Below are 11,813 nucleotides of genomic sequence, written 5' to 3'. Positions count from 1 at the left end.
CCAGCATCAGAGTCTTTTCCAATGAGTCAACTCTTTGCGTGAGGTGGCCAAAGTACTGGAGTTTCAGCTTTAGCATCATTCCTTCCAAAGAAATCCCAGGGCTGATCTCCTTCAGAATGGACTGGTTGGATCTCCTTGCAGTCCAGGGGACTTTCAAGAGTCTTCTCCAACACCACAGTTCAAAGGCATCAATTCTTCGGCGCTCAGCCTTCTTCACAGTCCAACTCTCACATCCATACATGACCAAAGGAAAAACCATATCCTTGACTAGATGGACCTTAGTCGGCAAAGTAATATCTCTGCTTTTGAATATACTATCTAGGTTGGTCATAACTTTTCTTCCAAGGAGTAAGCGTCTTTTAATTTCATGGCTGCAGTTACCATCTGCAGTGATTTTGGAGCCCCCAAACATAAAGTCTGACACTGTTTCCACTGTTTCCCCATCTATTTCCCATGAAGTGATGGGACCAGATGCCATGATCTTCGTTTTCTGAATGTTGAGCTTTAAGCCAACTATTTCACTCTCCTCTTTCACTTTCATCAAGACGCTTTTTAGTTTCTCTTCACTTTCTGCCGTAAGGGTGGTGTCATCTGCATATCTGAAGTTATTGATATTTCTCCTGGCAATCTTGATTCCAGCTTGTGTTTCTTCCAATCCAGCATTTCTCATGATGTACTCTGCATATAAGTTAAATAAGCAGGATTAAGGTCCCTCTAGTCAAGGCTATGGTTTTTCCTGTGGTCATGTATGGATGTGAGAGTTGGGCTGTGGAGAAGGCTGAGAGCCGAAGAATTGATGCTTTTGAACTGTGGTGTTGGAGAAGACTCTTGAGAGTCCCCTGGACTGCAAGGAGATCCAACCAGTCCATTCTGAAGGAGATCAGCCCTGGGATTTCTTTGGAAGGAATGATGCTAAAGCTGAAGCTCCAGTACTTTGGCCACCTCATGCGAAGAGTTGACTCATTGGAAAAGACTCTGATGCTGGGAGGGATTGGGGGCAGGAGGAGAAGGGGACGACAGAGGATGAGATGGCTGGATGGCATCACGGACTCGATGGACCTGAGTCTGAGTGAACTCTGGGAGATGGTGATGGACAGGGAGGCCTGGCGTGCTACGATTCATGGGGTCACAAAGAGTCAGACACGACTGAGCAACTGAACTGAACTGACAATATACACCTTGACGTACTCCTTTTCCTATTTGGAACCAGTCTGCTGTTCCATGTCCAGTTCTAACTGTTGCTTCCTGACCTGCATACAGATTTCTCAAGAGGTAGATCAGGTGGTCTGGTATTCCCATCTCTCTCAGAATTTTCCAGAGTTTATTGTGATCCACACAGTCAAAGGCTTTGGCATAGTCAATAAAGCAGAAATAGATGTTTTTCTGGAACTCTCTTGTTTTTTCCATGATTCAGTGGATGTTGGCAATCTGATCTCTGGTTACTCTGCCTTTTCTAAAACCAGCTGGAACATCAGGAAGTTCACGGTTTACAAGAAGGGTTAAGATGAATGAAAGGCAGAAACCAGGTAAGAATATAGTTGTAGTATAAACTCCACTTACCTGGTATTGTGAAAAATGAAAGAGGAGCACGTGGACTCTGACCCTATATAGAAATTTCATCCAGTGGAATGGAGTAATAATGCTAATAATGATTGACGGCGAAGACAACAGTGATAACAGGGCCAGACACTGTGCTCAATACTTTACACATATTAATACATTACCTGTCTAGGCTTTGCCATAGTTCAGTGAAGTAGGTGGTACAGTAATTTCTTTTTACAAATGATGAAACAAGAGGCACAGCTAAGATGCAAACCTGGGTCCATTTTATTCAGAGTCCAAACCCTTATAAAGTTCGTGCTTTGAAGTTCCACATACTAAATCTTCTTGCTGAATACCTACTGGTAAGTTATTTCACCTCTTAGAAAAGGCAGAGGAACCAGAGATCAAATTGCCAACATCCACTGGATCATGGAAAAAGCAAGAGAGTTCCAGAAAAACATCTAATTCTGCTTTATTGACTATGACAAAGCCTTTGACTGTGTGGATCACAATAAACTCTGGAAAATTCTGAAAGAGATGGGAATACCAGACCACCTAACCTGCCTCTTGAGAAATCTGTATGCAGGTCAGGAAGCCACAGTTAGAACTGGACATGGAACAGCAGACTGGTTTCAAATAGGAAAAGGAGTACGTCAAGGCTGTATATTGTCACCCTGCTTATTTAACTTATATGCAGAGTACATCATGAGAAACGCTGGACTGGAAGAAGCACAAGCTGGAATCAAGATTGCCTGGCTGGAATCAAGATTGCCGGGAGAAATATCAATAACCTCAGATATGCAGATGACACCACCCTTATGGCAGAAAGTGAAGAGGAGCTAAAAAGCCTCTTGATGAAAGTGAAAGAGGAGAGTGAAAAAGTTGGCTTAAAGCTCAACATTCAGAAAACGAAGATCATGGCATCTGGTCCCATCACTTCATGGGAAATAGATGGGGAAACAGTGGAAACAGTGTCAGACTTTATTTTGGGGGGCTCCAAAATCACTGCAGATGGTGACTGCAGCCATGAAATTAAAAGACACTTACTCCTTGGAAGAAAAGTTATGACCCAACTTAGATAGTATATTCAAAAGCAGAGACATTACCTTACCGACTAAGGTCTCTCTAGTCAAGGCTATGGTTTTTCCTTTGGTCATGTATGGATGTGAGAGTTGGACTGTGAAGAAGGCTGAGTGCCGAAGAATTGATGTGTCTCCAACTGTGGTGTTGGAGAAGACTCTTAAGGGTCCCCTGGGCTGCAAGGAGATCCAACCAGTCCATTCTGAAGGAGATCAACCCTGGGATTTCTTCGGAAGGAATGATGCTAAAGCTGAAGCTCCAGTACTTTGGCCACCTCATGCGAAGAGTTGACTCATTGGAAAAGACTCTGATGCTGGGAGGGATTGGGGGCAGGAGGAGAAGGGGACGACCCAGGATGATATGGCTGGATGGCATCATGGACTCGATGGACATGAGTCTGAATGAACTCTGGGAGATGGTGATGGACAGGGAGGCCTGGCGTGCTGCGATTCATGGGGTCGCAAAGAGTCAGACACGACTGAGCGACTGAACTGAACTGACTGAAGCTTTGATTTCCTGCTTCATAAAATGATGATAATAACACCCGAGAATGCGGATTGCCTCCTATCTGATAGCTACCTCTCCTTCCTTCTTCCATGCCAACAGAACTCACCTCCAATCACTAAAGCTGAACACTCCAGATGCTCATGTTCTCAGCTGCCCTTACAGCAAGGGCCTGGACGCATGACCAAGTCCTGGCCCATGGAACCTGAGAGGGAAATCAAGGGGAGGAACAGTTCATCTCTAATAAAAATTAGTGCTAGGAATCTACTTTCACTTCCTGCGGTGAAGCCCGATACTACTGTAGCCAACCTGCAATCCTAAAGAGCCGCCATGGACATGCTGAGGAGAGCTCCCAAAAGGTGGTGAGCAGAGGAGTCCGTGTTAACATCATGGAGCGATGTGGACAGTACATTTTCTTCCTTATTTAAACCACTTTTTTTTTAAAATTTAAACCACTTTTAATTGGATATTCTGTGACTCAAAGGTATTCCAAATTTATTGAGTTTTAGATGAGCTAAAGAGTGTACAAAGCACTTAGTATAATACTTGCATACAGTAAGTGCTCAAGAATAGAGAGTCTTATCATCTGCTTGGTCAAAGTTATCTAAGTGTGATTTTTGTTTTGTAGCTTTTGATCATTAGTAAGATACAGAGTTTTCTTTTCTCTTTTTAAATAACCATTTCTAAATTGACCAAATCTAGACTTATAAATAATATGTAAACCAAATCACTGATACTCTTTGACTTCTCAAGGGATTAAGCATAGTGCAAAGTAACAGCTGGGGGCTTCACAGGTGGTGCGGTGGTAAAGAGCCTACCAATACAGGAGACTCAGGAGACTTGTGTTCCACCCCTGGGTGGGGAAGGTCCTCTGGAGTAGGAAATGGCAACCGGTTCTAGTGTTCTTGGCTGGAAAATCCCATGGACAGAGGAACCTGGCGGGCTATAGTCCTTGGGGTCACAAATAATCAGACACAAGTGAGCACACAGGCAGAAATTAACAACTGAGTTGGCCCAGAGCACTGAGCTATCAGATATGCTGCTGGATCAATCATTAAATCCAGATCCATTCCAGAACTTGTATGAAAGGATTATAGGTATCCTCATGCATGCATGCTAAGTCACTTCAGTCATGTCTGACTCTGTGTGACCCTATGGAGTGTAGCCTGCCAGGCTCCCCTATCCATGGGGATTCTCCAGGCAAGAATACTGGAGTGGGCTGCCATGACCTCCTCCAGGGGATCTTCCCGACCGAGGGATCGAACCTGAATCTCTAATGTCTCCTGCACTGGCAAGTGTGTTCTTTACCACTAGTGCCACCTGGGAAGCCCAGGCTACTCATAAAGAGGCTTCTGTCTTTTTAAATTAAAATAACATACAACTGACCATCAAGAATGCACCTGGAACTCCGCTTTCCACCAGGTGAGCACTGTAGAAGTCATCAGTCTGCAACCTGGAAGAGGGCCCTCGCCTGAACTCAACCATGCTGGCACCGAGGTCTCAGACTTCCGGCCTCCAAAATGGTGAGAAATACATTTCTGTTGTTTGTGAACAAAAACAAGGATGCACCTACAGTTAGACAAGATGGGTTTATTACTCGGTGCAGAGAGGGAGGACACACATCATGGGGAATGATGGAGCACCTCAGTGAATGGGTGTTGGGATAGTGCTGCAGGATGGGGACTTGGGGTAAGTAATTTGGAGACTCTAAGGAGATGGGGGTTTGTACCAGATCAGATGATGTAAGAAAGCAAGACCAATTCTATGACTGGGCATCAACCAATCTTATCTATAGAGAGGGGAGATTAGACTGAGGATAGAGTTATCACTGGCTAATAAGTAGCAATCAATCATCTTGGCCAAGCAAGGAGATGCTTGGCATTTTCAGGTAAAACAGTGCCTTTATTTCTGCTTGTGCTTAGACAAAATTATGTAGGGACCTTATTTGCTCTCATTTTATTATGATCTTGGCGTAACCTTGCTTGAGCTTGATGTTCTGTGAGAGAGATTAACATCTAATAGAATGACATGGCCTCACTGTGAGTATAAGGCAAATTTTGGATGTGAGGGACTGTCATTTTTGTTTTTATCTCAATGCAAAATGCAGTGATATAAGATGCACATGTGCTTCTCTGTATGTAATGCTGTATTTTGAAATCCAGAATTAAAATCAGTATGGGGATGGTGTGTGTGTGTGCTCAGTTGTGTCCGACTCTTTGCAGCCCCATGGACTATAGCCCTCCAGGCTCCTCTGCCTATGGAATTTTCCAGGCAAGAATACTGGAGTGGGTTACCATTTCCTTCTCCAGGGGATCTTCCCGACCCAGGGATCAAACCCAAGTCTCTTGCATCTCCTGCACTGGAGAATTCTTCACCACTGAGCCACCTGGGAAGCTTTCACCTGGGATGGTACTTTAATGTAAAGGGAACAAGAGCAAAATCCTGTTGTTTCTATTAATGGTCCATGTTGGGAAGATTCTGGAATTCTTTTTGGATGATGTAAGGAAGTTAGAGTAGGAGTACCCCCACAATAGCAGGAAAATAGCTCCTCAGAAAGGGTGTAGTCTCCAGTTAGCCGCATTTTCCTTCATCCTTGGACAAAAGATAAAGGAGGAATACTCTATGTTTTGTTCATTCACAATTATTTTTTGACAATCAAATCCCAGCTATCATTCTAAGTTGTTGGGTTTTTTAAAACTCTGGTGTTTATTTTTGAAAAGATCTTCAACTGTCCTTGGTGTCTCCCTTTCTATCTGTTCTTGTTCATATATTTAACAAGTGATTACAAAAGACCATGATAATGAGAAAATAAGCATTGTTCAGGAAATGATATTATAAGTTAAGACGAGCTGCAGTTGATGTGTTTCAGTTCTAGAAAAATTTTCATAACATGTGGCCAGTTGCAAAATAAAAATAAACCATGAAGACTTAGGGGTAGGAATAATGATGAAAGCTTCTGGATTACAAGTTGGAAAACACATTTTCACAGGGAAGAGTCAAGGAGACACTTAATGAAAGCATGTTAGTAATTGTCGTTTCTGAAAGAAATAAAAATACATAGTGCTTGGATGATAAAGGGAATAGATGTTCACTTACTGCCCCTAAATAAGCACAAAACTCTGTCACACTCCCTCTCACTCCTAATATGTGATTTTTAGCTCAAGATTTTCTTACTTCATCTGTGTTTCAAAAACAATTTTCTTCATTCAGAAGGACTATTGAAACACTTTTATTTTAAAATCTTTTTCATGTGAGATATCCCATCCTCAAGGGTAAGGATTACCCAAAGTCGTTCTCATTGCTTTCCATTTTTTGTGCCTGGCTACGTTAAGTTACTGATTATTTTTCCCTTCTCTTCTGTATCATATTTAACTTAGATTTATTCCCACAATAATAATTTCTAATCTATTACAAACTTGAACTAATAGGTATATATGCAGCTCAACAATAATCTGCTTTATGATATATCCAAGTTGCAAAGCAAAATGAATAGCATTTGACTGTTGCTGCCTTTCCACATGTCCTGACAGAGAGGATCTAGTGTGAGGACAGAGGAAGCTGGTTCTTGAGGAAAGAGGAAGCTAGGCTAGGGGCCTGGTTCTGTGGCTTTCAAGATGCTTGTTGGTAAGGGTGAGGGCACTACTGCTGGTCCTCACACTTTATTGTGCATCGAAATGACCAGAGGCTGTGTTAAAACCTCAGATGCTGAGCCTTACCTCCAAGCGTTTCTGTTTCCTTAGGTCTCAGGGCTGGAGAATTTGTAATCCCAATGAATTCCCAGGTGATGCTGTTACTGCTAATTCAGGGACCGCATTTTATTATTAAAATTTATTATATCAACATATAGTTGATCTGCAATATTGTATTAGTTTCTCTTGCACAGCAAAGAAATTCAGATATACATATATCCATTCCTTCTCAAATTCTTGTCCCATAGAAGTTATTACAGAATACTGAATATAGTTCCCTATGCTATATAGTAGGACCTTATTGTTTAATCCATCCTATATATAATAGTTTGCTGCTGCTGCTGCTAAGTCGCTTCAGTCGTGTCCGACTCTGTGCGACCCCATAGACGGCAGCCCACCAGGCTCCTCTGTCCCTGCGATTCTCCAGGCAAGAATACTGGAGTGGGTTGCCGTTTCCTTCTCCAATGCATGAAAGAGAAAAGTGAAAGGGAAGTCGCTCAGTCTTGTCCAACTCTTAGCGACCCCATGGACTGCAGCCTACCAATGGAGTGCGGCTGTGCACCTGCGCGGCGCCGAGTACCAGCGGGCAGTTTGAGTTTCGCTCCCGGAGCCCGGTCTCGAGACCCTACGCTTCCGACCGAGATTGGGTGCGGGAGGGGGCGGTTCTCGGCGCCTCGCGACCCCACTGAGTGGGTCCTTTGCTCCCGGACCCGCACGAGAGGCTTAAAGGATGGCCTCAGATCTGGAACAGTTATGCTCTCATATTAATGAAAAGATTGGCAATATTAAAACAAACTCTGTCATTGAGAAATTGTGGGAAAGAACCTACCTTGAAGACCATTTTAAATAAAATAGGAGATGAGATCATTGTAGTAAATGAACTTCTAACTAAATTGGAATTGGAAATTCAGTATCAAGAACAAACCAACAGTTCCCTCAAGGGACTCTTTGAATCTCTTGAAGAAGATTATAAAGATCTCGAGCATCTCAAAGAAAACATCCCTCCCGACTTGCCTCAAGTAACAGTTACCCAGAACTTTGTTAACAGATCAGATCTTGACCCTGAAGAACCAAAGTTGAGGAACCTGCACCCACAAAGAAGCCTCCCAAAGAACAAAGAAGTATTAAAGAAAAGCCATTTATGACTTCTGATGAGTTTAATGGCATTCCTGCGTACATGAAATCCCGCTTAACCTATTGTCACATTAATGATGTTATTAAAGAAATCAACAAGGCAGTTGTTAGTAAATATAAGATCCTACATCAACCAAGGAAGTCTATGAGTTCTGTGGCCAGAAATCTCTATCACAGATTTATTGATGAAGAAACGAAGGAAACCAAAGGTCATTATTTTGTAGTGGAAGCTGACATAAAGGAGTTCACAGCTTTGAAAGTTGACAAGAGGTTTCATGTGATACTGAATATTTTACAACACTGCCGGAGGCTATCAGAGGTCCGAGGGAAAGGGCTTACCCGATATGTTATAACATAACGTCCTTGTGAGCTTTTGAACCAGCTGACAGGGTTTAGAGGCTGTTCCTATAGTTTCCTTACATGCAATTTTTTAACACATAATTTTTTTAGCTTTTTCATTCTTTTCTTGTTTCTTCTAAAAATAAAGCATGTATATTTAAAAATCCACTACCTTACAGTAAGTCCTTCATCACCTACGACATGAGCCTCTGTTGTAGGCATACAGTGGAACTAAGAAATGTTCCTATTTAGTTTTCATGTTCAGTGACAGTGGCGCCAGTCCCAGTGAGAGGGATGCAGAGAAAAGCCAAAGTTCAAGAGGAGAAGACCGAGGAAGGCCAGGCTCTCTGGAATTAAAGGCCATTAGTGTCTATATTCCATCCTATAGACTGATGATATTTCAAGCTGTAGTCAGAAGTTGGATATGATGGCAACACATTGATCCCTGGGTCGGGAAGATCCCCTGGAGAAGGGAAAGGCTTCCCACTCCAGTATCCTGGCCTGTAGAACTCCACGGACTGTGTCGTCGATGGAGTCGCAAGGAGTCGGACACGACTGAGCGACTTTCACTTTCACTTCACTAATCCCAAACAGACTCCCAATTTATCACTCCCTTATCCTCTGGCAACCCCAAATTTATTCTCTATGTCTGTGAGTCTCTTTCTGTTTCACAGATAAGTTAATTTGTGTCATATTTTGAATTCCACATGTAAGTGATATCATATAGTACTTGTCCTTCTCTTTCTGACTTCACTTAGTACAGTCATCTCCAGGTCCATCCATGTTGCTGCGAATGGTTTTATTTCATTCTTTTTTATGACTGAGTAGTATTCCATTGTGTATGTATATGTGTGTATATATATATACCACATCTTCTTTATTCATCTGTTGAAGGATGTTTGTTTCCATGGCTCAGTTATTGTAAATAGTGCTTCTATGAATATGGGGTGCATGTATGTTTTTAAATTGCAGTTTTGTCTGGATATATGCCCAGGAGTGGGATTGCTGGATCATATGGCAATTCTATTTTTAGTTGTTTGAGGAACCTCCATACTGTTTTCCGTAGTGGCTGCGCCAATTTACTTTCCCACCAACAGTGTAGGAGGGAAGAACCACATTTTAAAAACCTTTACCCTTGTTGATAAATGTCTGTTGATCCCCCAGCTATATGGGTTACAGGTTCCTCCTTTCCCGTATAACTTCTTACCATGCTGAGATAAGTTGGGGGTGGCCTAATCTCATGTCTTCTCTGCTAGTTTGTTATCTGGACCTCTGGTCTAGAGCCTGAAGCTTGGTGTCTTCTTAGGCTGGGTCCTAGTTTTTCAGGCTCTTTGCTCATGTCCCTGAGCCTTCATTTCTCTAATATCTTAGACTGGATGCTGAATCACTGAAATATCTTCTCTTGGCCTAACCTCTAGCCTGTCTCCCATACCCATGTGACTTACAGTGCCTGTCAACCCTTGGGTCTGTCTCCATCCATCATTCTTGGCCTTCATGTAAATGGCAACACACTCCAATATTCTTGCCTGGAAAATTCCATGGATAGGGAAGCCTGGCTGGCTACAGTCCATGGGCGGCAAAGAGTCAGACACAACTGAGCATGTGCGCACATGTCCTGTTATCATCCAAGTCTCTTGTGAAACTTACCACCTACAGAATTCTGATTCCATTCAGTTCCATTACCAGGATAAATATAATGAATTAGAGTTCCTTGGGAACTCAAAGGACACAGAAACGTGATCTGATTGAGTCTGAAAGAAGCAATATGTGGTTGTTAGTTGTCATCAGGGCTAATAAGACAATGAAAAAGTCAGTTCAGTTCAGTTGCTCAGTCGTGTCCAACTCTTTGTGACCCCATGAATTGCAGCATGCCAGGCCTCCCTGTCCATCACCAACTCCCGGAGTCCACCCAAACCCACGTCCATCGAGTCGGTGATGCCATCCAACCATCTCATCCTGGGTCGTCCCCTTTTCCTCCTGCCCTCAATCTTTCCCAGCATCAGGAACTTTTCCAATAGGTCAGCTCTTTGCATCAGGTTGCCAATTCAGCTTCAAAATCAGTCCTTCCAATGAACACCCAGGACTAATATCCTTTAGGATGGACTGGTTGGATCTCCTTGCAGTTCAAGGGACTCTCAAGAGTCTTCTCCAACACCACAGTTCAAAAGCATCAATTCTTCGGCGCTCAGCTTTCTTCACAGTCCCACTCTCACATCCATACATGACCACTGGAAAAACCATAGCCTTGACTAGACAGACCTTTGTTGGCAAAGTAATATCTCTGCTTTTTAATATGCTGTCTAGGTTGGTCATATCTTTCCTTCGAAGGAGTAAGCGTCTTTTAATTTCATGGCTGCAGTCACCATCTCTAGTGATTTTGGAGCCCAGAAAAATAAAGTCAGCCACTGTTTCCACTGTTTCCCCATCTATTTCCCATGAAGTGATGGGACCAGATACCATGATCTTCGTCTTCTGAATGAGAAATTAATATGAATAATAATTGACTTCAGTTACAGAAAGGGATATTTAACATTGTACATGGTCAACACATACTTAGAAACTGTATTAGTTTTCTCATGCTCTGTGATCAGTTCAGTTCAGTCACTCTGTCCGACTCTTTGCGACCCCATGGACTGCAGCAGCCAGGCCTCCCTGTCCATCACCAACTCCCAGAGCCTGCTCAACCTCATGTCCATCGAGTCAGTGATGCCATCCCACCATCTCATCCTCTGTCGTCCCCTTCTCCTCCTGCCTTCAATCTTTCCCAGCATCAGGGTCTTTTCTAATGAGTCAGCTCTTCACGTTAGGTGGCCAAAGTATTGTAGCTTCAGCATCAGTTCTTCCAATGAATATTCAGGACTGATTTCCTTTAGGAAGGACTGGTTGGATCTCCTTGCAGTCCAAGGGACTCTCAAGAGTCTTCTCCAACTGCTCTGTGATAAATCACCATGAACTTGGTGTCTTCAAGTAACACCCATTTATTAGCTCACAGTTTTGTCTGTCAGAAGTCTGGAAAGCAGAGCTGGTCCACTCTTTGGGGATCACACAGGGTTGAAATCAAAATGTCGACTGGTGGCATGCTCTTACGGAGGCCTGACGAAGGAAGAACCTGCTTCCAAGCTCATTTGTGTTATTAGCAGAAAGCAGTTCCTTCTGGTTATAGGACAGAGGTCGGACAGAGGTCTTCCTTTTCTTGCTGACTGTCAGCCAGGGACCACTCTCTGCTTGTACACAGCTCATGTAATTCCTTGATTAGGCCCAGCTGAACAATCTCCATTTTGACATTTAACATAATCATAGGGATATAATCACATTCTTAGTTTCCACCAGCACTTAAAGGGGCAGATGATTTGATTATACAAGATTGAAAGACACTGGGGTAGAATTCTGACTACTGCCGTCTACCCTCTCCCCAACAACAACCCACATCTGTTTCACACGCAAAATACCTATACCTGCTCCAAAGGTTCCCAAGGGTCCTATGCCTTTTCAGTATCAACTCAAAAGTCAAAAAAAAAAAAAATC

General features: G+C 43.0%; 1 pseudogene; it reads left to right on the top strand.

Moving 5' to 3' along the window:
- The first annotated feature begins 7,478 nt into the window (after positions 1–7,478).
- On the top strand, positions 7,479–8,365 carry LOC138443260 (SKA complex subunit 1-like; annotated as a pseudogene).
- The last annotated feature ends 3,448 nt before the right edge of the window (positions 8,366–11,813 follow it).

This window comes from Ovis canadensis, chromosome 7, assembly GCF_042477335.2.
Source record: "Ovis canadensis isolate MfBH-ARS-UI-01 breed Bighorn chromosome 7, ARS-UI_OviCan_v2, whole genome shotgun sequence".
Classification (NCBI taxonomy): Eukaryota; Metazoa; Chordata; class Mammalia; order Artiodactyla; family Bovidae; genus Ovis; species Ovis canadensis.
Note: the sequence above shows the minus strand (reverse complement) of the source record. Positions and strands in the feature narration are given on the sequence as shown.